The following is a 15,521-nucleotide window of genomic DNA, read 5'->3' as shown; positions in this document are numbered from 1 at the left end:
TTTCAGATGAATGGTCACTTGAGGCAATGTGCTTTTTCCTACCAGACTGTGCCTCCTTTGTGCAAAACACACAGATTATGGCCAGTCAGAACTAAGGTCAGTCAGCACTAAGGTAGTACCTACTTTTTTCCAGCATGATTTTGCCCCAAATAAATGATGATGTTGTGGAGGGTTAAATTTCACAATATGATCTATCTGTCTCTCTTGGTGTTCTACCACTAGAAGAAAATTGATCACGAATTTTTCCATATTTTAGATGGAATTAGTTTTCATTTTAAATTCATTAGAGTTTTTAATGGAAAATAGTTCTATTTGCAATGTGTCATTTTTTGGCTAAAAGAGAAGTTTTAGTTGGGCTCACTGGACAGTCCTCAAATAATTAATCATGATTCTGGACTACAAGTAAGTAGGGATAGAGAATAAGTCTTCTTAGCTCACAGTAGAACATGCTGGGAAATGATTTTTGAAACAGCAAAATGGTCAAGTTATCTTTGGTGTAAGGACAATTGCCCGTATTCTAACTGAATTATATGATGTTTTCTTTTTATGTAGTATCCGTTTTAATTAAGATAAGCAATTATTTATCTACTAGAGAAGGGACTGAAACTCAACTCTTCCTTCTTTCCAGTGGAATATTGTCATGGTTTAATCCTAGATGGCAATTCAGCCACACGGAGTTAGGAAGAAGAAAAATTATCCTGGGCCACATCCCATTGAAGGTGATCCTACAGGTGCAGCATATATAAAATAATAGAAAAAGAAAAAGTTAGAATAATTTGACTACTTCATATAATTACCAAAAAGATTTATATCAAGGATTTATAGCTAATTATATTTTGCTCACATTTACAGTTATTAGAAAAATTGATATAAATTAACTAATTCCTCTATTTCACAGTCATGGGGGAAAAAACGATATTTTATAATGATGGACATCTTGACAATTATTTAAATCTCTAAAGAATATTCACAGAGTGCACTCTTAAAAATGTGAGCATTATTAAATGAATTCCCAGCTCCACCATTACGGAGATTAGCTCAGTGTTGTATCACTACTGACAATTCTATTGTGTCCTTTCGCTCCAAAGATTTTATGAGAGAAGCTCCACTCTTGCCATGGTCTCACGCAGAGAGATTCCACTGTAGGACCACAGCTGTAACTCTTAACTTCCACTTCTCTCACTTAAGTCAGTTTAGCTGTTTAAAGTTTTGTTTATGTGAGAACTGCAGGAAATCAGATATATATCAGCTGCCTCAAAAAGAGTTCTATTTTATTTTCTATCATTCTACAGGGCTTGATTGATGATCAAAAATCTTGGAATTCCAGCTACCTGGGGAAAACCAGGACTCAGCAGAGGATATATAATAAAGAACAGCTAAAAAGTAAAGTGACAGCAATCACTGTAAAGCCTGATAACTGGATCTCTAGTGTCCAACATAAATACTAGGTTTAGGTGCTTTTTATGCATTTTACAGCAAGAGCCAGATGCTCGATATCTTGTACGTGAGTTTATATAAATTAGTTCCTTACTTGGCCAACTTTATGACATCAGTTCATCTAGAATTTATACTTTGCTTTAAAAGGTCACAACTACAAAAAATGCCTGCAAACAAAACATTGAGATCTACCCTTCCTGTTACTGGCAGTTTTAAATGTATGTTCTGTAAATATTTTGAACTACATACTTTCAGATTCTATGAAATGCTGCACTCTTACTACCAGGTATTAATGCAAACCTGGAGAACACTCTTATGTGACAACAAGTAGCTAAATATTTCCATCTGTGCACATAGGTGCATCTGAGTATGTTCTTTTTGTCTTTCCAAATAATTCCTTATAGATGTGCATAAATATAGCCACCTGTTTATTTCATTCTGATGGTAATGCATTTTTCAAGCACTTACAATTTGTGACAAAATAAAACTCAGATCACGTACAACAGATAGAAGCTGAAACAGAGCAACAAGGATTTAGGCTTGTATTCTGTTGGAAAAGATAGTGCCCTTTGGCCAAAGTCACCACAATGTGCATTTAATTAGGATACAAGAGGTGGTAAGAAAGCATGGATCAGCCAGGTGTGCCATGGATTGGCTGTGCTCCCTGTCCTGCTTACAACCTCTGTCTTTTCCTGCCTTTTATTAATACCTCCTGAGTATGGGTATATGAGGGCTACCAGTAAAAAAACAAAAAAGAGTAAAAAATCTGATGGGCAAGGTTTTTAAAGCCAGCAAAGGCAGTCTTTAATCCTAAAAATGGTGTCTGGTTTGGGACTGCATGAAGGACTATGCCATAAGATAATAAGAACTACTGCAGTGACAAGGAAATGCATCAGTAAAATCCCTGTTGAAGTCAGTGGGAATTCTGTCACTGACTTTAGTGGGGCTGAGATGTCACCCCACAAATTAGATTCGTTCTGTCACTGAGTTCTAGGACACGTCTACGAGGAGAGCAGTGTTTCAGTCATGTGAGAATTTACTGTTCTGCCCCTGCATTTGGGTCATAATGCCATAAGAGTGGAAAGATCAGGATTTATTTCTCCTGGTAAAATATCAGTTTAGAATTGCTGCAACCAATAAGTACACTGGCTGAATAGACACCACACTTAAAATTAATGGCCTTCTGCAATATATTATAAATGCCTTATTATTGACAGTTGCTTGAAAAAGAAAGTGTTACTGAAATCTGGCATTGCTATGAAACTTTGGGAGTTGGTAATTGCCAGAGGCTATAAATTAGCTTGATGTGCTGTACTGACCCTGTCATGCACTTAATGTAATGGTATCAGTTTAAATTACAAAAAGACGCTGAACATTAAAATACTCAAATTGCACCAGGAAAGGGGAGAGAAACAACAGAACTATAATAGCTGTTCCATGAAGTTGAAGAAAAATACAGTCATCAATAACAATAAAAAGTTTTCTACTCATTGTTTATTCATCTATCCAACTTTGCTCAATATTACAATTTAAAAAATAAGACACAATTGGAACTATTGCAGGTATTTTTATACATAATATTTAATTGCTATTGACATGACTTATTAACATTTATTAACATATTATTTATCAATAATTTCTTGCTGTTAACATGAACATGCACACTGTAGAATCCTATCACAGCACTTCACTGACAAATGTTCAGAGAGGGCTACTATATCTCTGTATCAATGAAATCAACTTTCATTTCTCCCAGCCAGAAAATTTAATGACAAAGAATTTGAGGACTTCTGGACAACTACTGAGGATTCTGATTTTGTGGTGGTTGTAGTGGTCTCTGCAAGTCTGGAATTGCCAAGCCCAGGTGTGTGCCCTGAATTGGTGAAGTTCATTAGCCAGAACAGACGTGCAGTATGGTAGATGCAGCACCTTCCAGCTGCACAACAGAGGAAACAGAAACTCCACTTATTTAACCATGGATTCTTACAGACATTCGGATGCTGTATGAAAGTCACTCTTTCTTTTCTATTTTTTTTCCAAACTGCTTTGTCCTAGCTCAGGTATCTGCCTTGCAAATCTAAAACTGATTATTAATATCAATTATTAATACCTCACTGGAAGAGCAAGGACTTATTGACCACCTTCCAGGTTTCTGGTGTAAATGACATTTTAATGATTAATTGTATCTTCCTAGCAGCTTAAAAGTCTGTTTTCCATATCTCCAAGAATCTTGGGTGTTATTCGGGTTTGCAGAAACAGCTGAATTCTCAGCCTACTCAAATCACTTTCGACTTTGTTTATCTAGGATAATCATTTATGAAAGTGTCGCAAAAACCCCAAGTGCTGTTCTCATTTCAAAAGTATTATTTTCCCTTTAAATAGAGCTTCAGTCCCAGCCAGGTTACTGGAAAGCTGTGGAGATTTATTTCACCTGTGTTAGTATCAGGTGGAATGGTGATGCAATTACATGTCTACCTGCAACATGCAGATATATACCTTAGGAATCTTTAACTGTCACAAATTAAATGGGTGTGATGGATTACAGACTTCAGCATCCTAAAGCTAAAGTAAATTACACTGCAAGCTTGTACAGGTAGACTGGCTTGTCTTATTCTCAACAAGTGAAAATTAGGGATCTGGTTGAAGCTGGTTATCCACATGAAATTTCTCTACAAGTGTCAATGTTAGATACTGTTGCTATTATTAGATGACTTACCTTACAGGGATGCTCCTCTCATCTCTCTGTGATTCTCTGACAATAGGAAAATCTGGACCTACTTAGACGAGATAATTGACTTTGCAATGGTTTGAGTCCTAATATTACCTTCTCTGCCATCTCCTTTTCACTGGCATAGTGGCACAATCTAGATAATAGCCAATTTAATAATGTCTGGCATGCTAAGGTCACACAGCTCCTAACTGCAGACAGGAGTTAGCAATCTTATACCTACCTTGCTTTGAGAAGAGGATATTTCTTGCTTTTTCTTTATGGACTTGACCTAAAATAAGGTGCTATGTGGTTCCTTCAGCATCCAAGATTTACAGAGGTACAATTCATTATCTAAAAAATCATGAACTTGTGTTAAAAATAACTTTTTTTTGCTTGTTTTTGATCAGCTACTCTTTCTGTTGGTATAAACTGACAACAACAGCAACAAGAAACAAACTGGGAATTCTTTTGTATAACTCTATAAGCTCATATTTCATAATAAGACATATATCCCACATATCTTTCATAAGAATTGGTGAAAATGTATATGTTACTGCAACACCACTCACAAAAAATAATACTATGCTTATGTACTAAATTTCACAGACAAAACTTATTGTTTAGTTTTGTAACCATTTCTTCTTTAAACGCAGCAAAATAATTTCTTATACTCTCTCTTCTCAGTTTGGATAAGCAATTCTCATATTTTTAGCCACCTTCTCGCATTGTGTGAACTTCTCTGCGTATTTCTACTTCATTCATAGTGATGTATTTGGCATTTTTTGGATAGATGGCAGCACTTCATTTCACTGGGGGGAGGAATACAAAAGACAGAAGAACAAGAAAAAGCTGAAAACCACTTTGTCTTAGGGTGAATGAATAGACTTTTACGAACTATTTTCACAAGCATATGCTCCAAATCTTTGGACTGACAGTAAGCATTGAAAACTTTATCCAAATGGTATTTTTCATCTGATAGTGCTAAGCTTCTGAAAATGGGGTTTTACAACACAGCCTCTCAGTCACGCCTCTTTCTTCTCAAAGGTCTTGAATCTGAGTTGAAATTGTTTGATGGTTTTGCATTATGTGTTGTCTGAATAAAACATACTTGATTCCCTTTGCACACTAGATGTCCAGGTAAGATGCACGTTATCTATTTGGTCCCTTCAGAATCACACTGATTTTGCAGTTCAAAGTGAATGACAGTAACACGTGAGCTAAGTGCTCCAGAGAGCAGAGACTGCATTTATAAATTGCTGACTACTGCATCAGCAGGAAAAGCCTCCTAGTGAAGCAATAATTACTATGAAAGTGTATTCCAATTCTTTGATATTGAAAACAAAAAATAGGCAATATGGAAAATGTTTCAGTAGACTGAATGCCTCCACACACATTTTCACGTTAACTCTTGTGTGTTTATGGATGTGTCTTATAAGAAGTCTTCTTCCTAAATTTGTTTTATTACATTAAAAAAAAAAAAAAATCTTTCATGCTATTCTGCATCAGGAAATCCACCCAGAAAATGAGTAGACAAAAGAAGCACACCTAATTCTTGAGAAAGTGGTTAAATGATACCACTTGCAAAAACCTGTTTTTTTCTTGCTTTTTGCTAATCACCATTTCTGGAGCTTAAATTAAGAAACTATCTTTTTGTATTATAACTTTAGAAATGATGGTTTTATTCAGAAAGATAAATTTGCTTCAAAATATTGACTTGATTCTGACATTCCATTATCTAGACTTTTTCATTAGCAGTTCAGATTTGTGCCTTTAAGGTATTCTGTAACTAATCATAGTTTTGTGTATTTTGCTACAGGCAAGAGTTTTCTGAAAATTCATAGTTTTAATACAATGACACCATTTAAGCAGTAAAACAAATTCTATTCCATTCAAACAAAAATATTTCTATCAGAACCAAAGATTAAGATGGAACACATTTCATCTGAATTCTCATTCATTTGAAGCAAAATTAGCAGATATTAAACTGAAACTAGCAACATTCGCATTTCCAGAAAGTAATGACTTTTTCTACATCTGAACAAAGCAAATGGAAGAAAATTTAACTTGCCTCTTCTCCTAAAAACCAGTCAAAGTTAAGACCATCCAAGTAAAAATAATCTGAGTTGCACTTACAGCTAATGGTCTCCTGGAAGAGGAGACTTGTCCTGTCAAGATGAAATACTGGAACTCTAAAAACAGACGGAGTTTAGCTGGGTTTAGGACTAGGTCCTAGAATTTTCAAGATCATAATTAGGGCTAAGGAGCTACTGTTTTCTTGTATCTTACTTTATTTTCCTAGAGGATGTTTTGGAAATGGTCTTAATATTTCAGTACCTTTACATGTATGTGAGAAATAAACACATGGAATCAGTGTATACAACTTGAAATATTTTCATCTATGGAATTGTAATTATTGCGCTGCCTGGTTGAGTGGGAAATTGTAATCTTGAATTAATATATCTCAATCTCTTAAGCAGAAACAGACAAACCATTATCAATATTAATGAGCTTTTTTTTCTCTTGTAAGCTAATGTTATGACAAGAAATTTGTTGTCTTTTGTCATGACTTAAAAATCTCATGTGCTTATGGCTCCTTTTCATTTATTAGCATAAAGTATACGTTTTCTTAGCTAGTTTATTTTTCCTTTTACATTACAGTAGTACTAGCAGACTAAAGTCAAATCACAGTTCTGACAAAAGAAATACAATACACATATTTACTGAGATGGTTAAACCACCCAAGATCTATATTCTTGAGCAAAAAATCCAAGAAGCAGAGGAAGGAAGCAAATTAACAGAGATGTGAATTAAATTGCTCAAATTCAGACTGAAATAGTACTAAAGATTAGAATAGGTCCACTGTCTCCCAGGTCACACTTCAGTGTCACTGGGATATCACTTCTCATACCTTGCCATGTTTTTTCATGTATTTTTTGCCAATTCAATTCAATTCAATTTGATTCGATTCAATTCAAGGTGTCTATATATAACATGAGAATACTGCTTTTAACCTCTGGAGAAAACCCTGAAATCATGACATAACAAAAAACCAGGTACATTAAATTTTCTTTTACACCAGAGTAATGTGCAGATAAAGTGGACTCAGGGAATTCTATCTCATTTAATTATTTGACAATTACTGAAACCGTTAATTACTGATTTGGGTACTAAGAAACAGTCCTGCTGTGTTCCCAACAATACCCATTTCCACATGCCTCCTCTCATATTTTCCTCTGTGTGTCCTCACATGACGTCCCCAATGTCTTCATTTATCTCTACATCATGTGGCTAAGAAGCTATTCTTTGGAAGAAAAAAAAAACATCTATGGCAACCATAAAGCATTTTAATAATGAAGCTTTTAATGAGAAAATGACAAGTGAAATTTGTGTATTACCACAACCGTGATGAGTTCTAAATAATCACAGCTCCCTGTGGCACTGAATTACAAGCCATGTTCATTGATAATTATCACTTTATTCCAGATTTTTCGACTAAAAGTTCTGCTTCATGAATTTGCGATGCTGGGCAATCAGACTGAGGTTTTCAATGCTTTTCAAGCTGCAGCAAATTATTTCAGAGATGAATTGTTTTGATCCAATACATTCCCTGACTTTCTACTTTCTGCTCCTCCAGCATCATGCACCAACGTTTCTGGGATTGGCATGTCTCCTGCTCCCAACATGCAAGCCTGGTAAATATTCTGACATGAACATTTGTCATTTACCCCCCAAAAATAAAGCAATAAGGCTTAGTAACATTTTCTTTTTTGGCTTTTGGGTTATTTTTGCTGTGTGTATGTTTTTTTTCTTTTGGTTTACATGCGTCTGATATTCTGGGACACTACCTTTCAGAAGATTTTGTGTAGCATGAGAGACTCACAGAATTTGCAAGATAAACCCTTTGTTTAGAGTGCTCCATCTTCTTGCTTTAAGAAGAACATATTTCCCATATTTCTTATTTCTTTCATATTGTCTTAGACCAAAGTAGATTATAGACAGAGAGATATGTACTTTGAAACAGAATTGATTTTATTTCTATGTTGCGTTGATTATTCCCATGTATACCACCATTAGTCATACCCAGGAATTTCCTTGCTGGGAAATAGCAGGACAGCTTGGTTAAGAACTGCTCTGCAGCTGTTCTAAATTACACTGGGATAAGACTGTGAACCCTTCCAGTTTTTTAGATATCTGAAAGTTTAGTTTTTAGTAGGAGAGTATTCCCAAACCAGCCTCAGTCCCCTGAAGAAATGGTTTACTCTTTTGTGGATGTAAGACTTAGTAACTTAAAGGAAAATTACCATAAAAAACAAACACCTGAAAACAGGAAGAGAAAACAAAACAATGTAAAGAGAATTAGGCTGGCAGGAAACTTCAAAAAATACATTACATGAAATGGTATCAAAACAAAAAATCAACAGATGTCTTCAGCATGAAGACTAGCAGTGTTTTTTAGCCTTTATTTCTTTCAGGAGCTCAGTACCAAGAGGTGCAAGTTTCCATCTGGTAATAGAATTGCAAAAATAATTTAAGATGAAAGGCATAATATGTATTTAATGATACCTTCACATTGCTGATCAAAGCATTTTTTCTGAACAATTTTTCGTCATGATATTGTTTTTCTTCCCTTACCCATTTTTTCCAGTCCTACCCTTTCCAATCTAACATGTCACATAACTTCACTAACAATTTTCCTATACCATTACAAAGAGTATGCAGCCGCTGAAGACACTTGATTCTTCAATGATTCTGTTCTTCAGGTTGTTTTCATTCTTCCTGTCTTCCCCTGCCCTTGTGCATCACATATTTTAGAGCTGGAAAGAAGCTAGATGTCCCCTATTTGGTGCATATGTTCAATGTTTCTTGTTCTTATCCTAATTCTCTTCAAATTAGATACTATTTTATGGATGAACACACACACCGTGAGTATGGTCCTTACCTAAATAAGTATGTCACTTCTCAGCTTGACAGCATGGCACAGAGAACTGCAGTGGCACAATGTCATCTGGGAACACTTCTCCAGCCTGTGGGGGAACCATAGAGTGCAAAAAGATATATGCTACACAAGAAAATAATTACAAAGTTTAGAGGATTTGGTAAGATTCTTTACTCCTCCATGTCTCCATTTTCCCTCTCAGCTACTGATTTGTTTATCTAAAATTCCAAGCACAGTTATCTCACAGGGTTTTAAGCTCTGCTGTTGTGCTAATATGCCAATTATTTCAGAGTAGTACTAAGAAATTTAATAGAAAAGGTCACAGAATTTTGGAAAATGCTTCATCATAGGCACTGTCCAGGGCATCATGTTAATCTCTGCCTGGCAACATATCAAATCTTATGATACTATGTCCATTGTAAAAAGTTAGAAACCCACTGAATTTGCTGGGACTTTTGTCAATTGTATTAATCTGCGATGAGGCAGTGTGTGCCCACTGCAATACTTCCTAACTTCATATTCCAGTGTTGGCTTGCCTGTAAACACAGCAGGAGGGGAAAAGTGATTCTGTGTCCTGCTATATGTGCACCCTGTTTCTGTGTTTTTTCCCTTTATTAGCCTCCAATTCATAAGTGAATTTAGAATGGCTTAGCAATGCTACTGGCAAATGCTTCAGCTCCAGTAGCTTTTACAGTCAGTGTTGAAAACGTCAATCTTGTGACATTCGTTGTAACCGAAATGTGGTCTCTGGCATAAGCTAATATCCTGTGGTTGCACAGCTCACTACTCTATATTGTGACTGTTTCTCTTATTTTTATCCGTATTTGTGATTCAATGTGAAAGAGGTTAAATTCCATTCTCTTGCATGCTATTTGATGTCATGCCCTTTCCCTTGCATATATGGGTTTTGTGTGAATTAGTACTGCTGCTAATTTCTCTGCACAGATAGCTGCAGCAGAAGTAACTAAATTAATAGTCTGTTGAAGTAGCCCCTCTGCCATATACCCTGGAGACCCCACAGTACTGTGACAGGATAATGGTCTCCTGTTGCTGGATAATGGTCTCCTGTTGCTATGCAAATACTAAGTCAATACAAATGTGAATGATGACATTTTTAAAAGCAAACATAGAACTGAGCCTGTCTCTGGTAAATATTTCATTAAAAACCATTTCTGTTTCCTAAACGAGTGAAATGAACACTTTCTAAGGCAACATCATATTGTAGATGAGGACAGAAATACTACTCTAATACTTAACATGCCTAGTGAGATGTTAGAGTTGTTACCCTTTTTAGAGCTTATATGACAAGTGACCCATTTCACCCTTTGATTTCAAGACTAGCCGATCCAGTATGTAATGCTCCTTATATCTTAGCTGTTACCTCTTTTTAAATCTTGCTTTTGATGTCATGTTCCTGTACAATTCTTCCTCATTGTGCAATAAACAGCTTTCTAGTTAGCATTGGTAGTTCAGTGCATTATCCTTATCTACTTTTGAACTACATTTTGTTTTTTTGAAAAATCCATTCTTGAACTAGAGCCTATTCTTCATCTTTTTACTCCGGAATAGACGGGCAGTAAAATAATTAAAAACTCCATCAACAAAAAATAGGCTCTCAGGAAACTGGTTCTGGCATCTTGATCTCTTCTATTCCCAGCTTAAGAACAGATCAGAGCAGCCAACATGCTTGTTCACCTTGGCCTTTCTGGCAGTGGTTCTTCATAAGCAAGATGGTCTGAAGGCTGGCAGCCTCACCAGAGCAACTGACTTGTCTAAGCTTTACTGTGCCCTTGCTGAAACTTGATTATCTTAGTGCATAGCAGCTGGAGGAAATTTGTGCGTCATCTCAAACCTTCTCATGCCAATCTCAGCTGTCAGAGGTGCTTCAACTTCAGACTGCATCTTGTTCTTTTGACCCACATTTATTAAACTGATGTAGGCAAGGAGAGGGGAAGTGCACAAGGGTTTGGAGAAAAAGTGCTCCAAACCCTATGGATTTTAGACAGTGTAAACAGAATAAGTCTGATTTTAAATCAAAGGAGCTGCACATTTACAAAACATCTTTCTTCATAAGAGAAGATGCATCATTTACATGAAGAAATGCCATATGGCCCCCAATTAGAAAGAAATCAAAGAAAAGGTTTAGATGAACCGCTCTTTCTAAACCTTAATCATATTTGCTCTTTTATTTTGCTTAGTACTACAATCTTTTGAAGATCATGGCCAAAACAGTAAAGATTTCAGGATACTGAGCAAGTTAAGACTAACTAGATGACTACGTTTGCAGTCTGAACAATATATGATGGCCCATGCTTTGCCAAGATTTCTCTCTTTGGTAGAAGAAAATGAATCCATCATGTTTGCTGCTTGCAGCTGGTTCAGGAATAACACAAGAGCAGGCTAAACTATTGAGTACACAATTATTTAGAACTTAAAAGGTCAAAACACCCAAGTGGCCACTGGTAGCCAATGGAGATCATATGGAAGAGGAGCATTGAACTTCACAATGGCACAATACTTTCTTAGAAGAGCATCCAGGTTTGAGGCAGCCAGATTTTGCACTAGCTTCATTTTCCAGATGGACTTAAATCATGCAGAGATTGTGAGTAATCTAATCTTGTGAAGGCCAGAGGATGGGTACAATCACATGGGAGCATGAATTTTTAAATAATGTGGGTATATTAAAATAAATCAGAACTATTTTCACTGTACGATTGCAACCTGGATATAAAAAAAGCCTCTCCCCATTTAAAACATAACAGAAAATGGCAAACACATATCCTTGAACTGAAAATTATTTACTTACCTGACTCACTGATGAATTTCGTTTCCAGCCATTTTTGCATCCTTCCTTTGTGAACTAAGGCTCAGTCACAAGATTCAATCTATGCACTGATCTCTCCCAATCACTTAACTTTTATTTTGTGGATGCAGAAGAGGAGCAAAAGAAGAAGGAAAACTAGGATGGCTACTTGGCATAAAGACACATAATTGAGAATTCAGGTAAGCAGATGACCTACAGCACTCTGTTCTCAAATTCTACACTCTCCATGTAAGGTCCAGCTACGAAGATCAGTTTTACAGCATCTCAGGTTTTCCTGTTTCATCTGTAGATTCACTAACAATGCACATTACAAAAGACATGTGTGGCTGGCACCTTGGGGGGGGGGGTTAAAGTAACACACATAACCGTGGTCAAAAGAAAGGTTGGGGCAAACGGAGAGATGTGATATGTTCAGGCCATCTTATTTGCCTGAAATACTTATTAGGTCAAGTTTCTCCCTTTGTGGCAATATTCAAATTTTTCTTTCGCTACCACTACTGTGAACGTATTTTTGTATTCTAGTAAACACTGGCTTCAGAGCTTGTTTGGTGAGCATGAGAATTGCTGGAACCCACAACTGTTGTAGGTAAATATGGTTTCACGGACAGGGTCAGTTGTCAAATTCAAGCACTCTTCTTTTTTTTTTCAAAATCCCATTGTTTTCCACCGGATATCAGTATATACCTTCAGGATCCTTTATGGTCTTTAAAAGTTTTTTCCACCAAAGTTAAAGGAAAGATAAAATCCATAAATATTAGATTTAAAATCCATATATATTAATCCATATATATTTATTTTGTACCAAAACACATTCTGAAAGATAATGAAATTTTGTCAGCAGGATATACCTGGTTGAGTCACTACCCTGTATCATTAGAAAGGCACAAACTAGAAAGAATTTACTTAAAATAAAAAAATAAGTAATTGATACAGAAATTTGTAGCTTAATAATGTTCACTCTCTTGAAAAGTTTAGCTTCTCTTCTTATCAAACAACAGAAACAAAACAGCTTCAAACAAAATTATTTTTACAAAGACCATTAACTCTTAATGTCCATCAGTCTTTTAAATAACAATATAACCAAAAAGATGGTAAAATACAAAGTCTTCTGTTGCTCTTCATAATGTTGACCTGGAGTATTTCCTGAGCATTAATTGGAATATAACCTTATTAAAACATGAATTTATATTACATTAATCTGCCAATATACAATAAACTTTAGTCTTTCTTGCTTGTTAATTGGAAGTTCATTAAATAACTTTTTATAGCAAATATGTCACAGAAAAAACCCAAAGAAACAGTGTTGGAAAAATCTCTGTAGAGAATAACTCCTGATGCTCATGTTCAGCCTGTTCTTGTAAACTTCCAAAGTCAAAAGCAAAGACACGTACTCCGAATTGTCCAGGGGGTCAGTTATCATTCTTCCATTAGTGTTTCCAATATATAGCCTGAGTTTTCTTATTTTAATTTAAGCCAAATGTTTCTGTCCTCTCTATCCATGTGTGAAATGGTTCAAGTTATTCTTTTCCTTGTATTCTTCCCCAAAACTACTTTAGTATTTCCTCAATATTTATATGACCAAGCCCACAGTGATTATCACTGCTGTATTGCAGACTGGCCCTCTTGGTTCACATCCTTTTTGAGGATTACTGTCACAAAGTGGAGGTAGTGTTTCAGCTAAGTAGAGTGGAAAGATTACCTAACATTTCTCAGCATAATCTTTCTGTTTTGTCCCAGTGCCTCCTCTTAATTTTTTAAAATCAAGACTCACTTTCAACTAACAATTCTCCACAATATCTTGATCATCTTCTGTGTAACTGGTGTTTTCTTCTCAGAGTACATTTGTCCTACTGCTTTTCTTTTGGTCTAACCATGATATTTGCTGCTTGTTTTAATTGAAACACATCCTATTTTTTTAGATAATTCCTCCAACTTGTTAGGATTTTAAAAAAACTTCTTATCCTGACCTCTAACATACTTGCCACAATTTGTGCATAAACTCCTAATTAGGCATTTTGACACCACCCTCCAGACCAGAATATACAATAAAACCTACCAGGCTCAGGACAGCTCTTGAGTCCTTTGCAAACTGCAAAGCTGCATTCAGTATACTCTTCCACTTTAATAATGAATAGGCACTACTTTCTTCAGTATATTAATTCAAACAATTTTTCATCTATCCACTTAGAGTTAAAAAAATCCTCTATACTAAGTGTAGTAACTTATTAACTCACCTCCTTTAGATATGCTGACTCTCAGGTCTTCTTTGAGGGAAATAAAAAAAAAAAGGGTAATGTGAGAAGAGAGTTGCTCAGTAATCACAGAAAGACCAAAGAAAACGGAAAGCAGTTCTCCAGAAGGACATGAGAAAGATCTTATGGTAGGAAATAGAGTAAAATTGATAAATTTTAATGTAAAGTTAAGAAAATTCATAATTGTTATCAGTAAAGAGATTTAAATGCTAAGTCTCTCACATGCAACAAAATTTCCTTTTACCTACTAGATGGGAAGAAAAATAATTTGCAACCACTTTCATACATACATATTTATAATATGTATTTATATACATTTGCAATATTTATGTAATACACCTCCCTGAAATCAGTAGACATACATAGAGATTACTGCTGAACATATGTTGAGGTGTTTTGTCATAGTGGTCACAAACTACTAAATATCACAGAACAATAGGAAAAATAGATGGAAATGAGGCTTAAATCTGAAAAATTAACTGTGGATACTTAACTAAACACCACTATTTATGTTGCTTCTTTTATCACTACTGCTCCTGAGAGTCTACTCTAAATTAGAAGAAACACACCTTAGGGGAATGTTACAAGAAACCTATTCTTATCCCAGGCTTGTTTTGCACTGGTTTCATTTTTAGCAAGCATTTATAAATTTTTTTAGATATTCATGCAGCACTATTGGTATCATGCGCTGCAGTGAGAGTGCACAGATAGATATAGCCAAATTTTGGCAAAAATACAATCTGTCTAGAGTGAATAGAGCTGTGCACAATATTTGAGTGGGTTGTGGCAGCCATATAGCCATTAGTTAATTATGTAGGGCATCATGTTGATGTGGTGACTGTGCTGCTTCCAGTTTTGGAAGTAGTTCAGAGGCCTCTACATCTGTGTCTGCATCTGCAAGACCGTGTAGCTTGTTGCTGATATAGCTTTGATTTGCTGAAAAAAGCAAAATAGGGAAACTTCTGGTCATTCATCTTCAAAATTAATTTTCAAGGCTGTTCATTTCGTCCTTGTGTTTGGAGTCCGTGAAGAAAGCAAGATGGCGTAAGATGAAGGAAAATATTGCTTGCATATTGTAATTCCTTTGAGAGGCAAGATGCAATCAACATTTCTTCTTGGTGGTGTATCAACAAAATTTTACTCTTAGAAAAAATTAAGAAGATACAGAAGAACTAAAGCAGGCTATCCACATGGATTCACCACACTTTCTTCTGCTTAAGAATATAATCAGCATACAGGATATGCTCAAAGATTTTATCAATCCCTCTCATTTATCTATAATAGAGATAACAGTTAGAAACAAAAAGATTTTTTAAAATTTATTCCAGGTGATAAACAAGCTTGGTTTCTAGATCACTGTAG

General features: G+C 35.6%; 1 long non-coding RNA gene across 2 annotated transcripts; it reads right to left on the bottom strand.

Annotated features, from left to right (window-relative positions):
• Positions 1-2,913: 2,913 nt before the first annotated feature.
• LOC148224421 (uncharacterized) lies at positions 2,914-12,623 on the bottom strand. Of its 2 annotated transcripts, none has more exons than XR_015802892.1 (4): positions 11,890-12,623; positions 9,087-9,206; positions 4,389-4,956; positions 2,914-3,373 (listed from the first exon to the last, which is right to left on the bottom strand). It is a non-coding gene; the product is annotated as an uncharacterized LOC148224421 (long non-coding RNA). The 2 variants fall into 2 exon arrangements; XR_015802893.1 differs by having other exon boundaries at positions 4,389-4,498.
• Positions 12,624-15,521: the final 2,898 nt, after the last annotated feature.

Source organism: Sturnus vulgaris, chromosome 3, assembly GCF_052056855.1.
Source record: "Sturnus vulgaris isolate bStuVul1 chromosome 3, bStuVul1.hap1, whole genome shotgun sequence".
In the NCBI taxonomy this organism is placed as follows: domain Eukaryota; kingdom Metazoa; phylum Chordata; class Aves; order Passeriformes; family Sturnidae; genus Sturnus; species Sturnus vulgaris.
The sequence above is the reverse complement of the archived record's forward strand: the minus strand, read 5'-3'. Positions and strand labels throughout refer to the sequence as shown.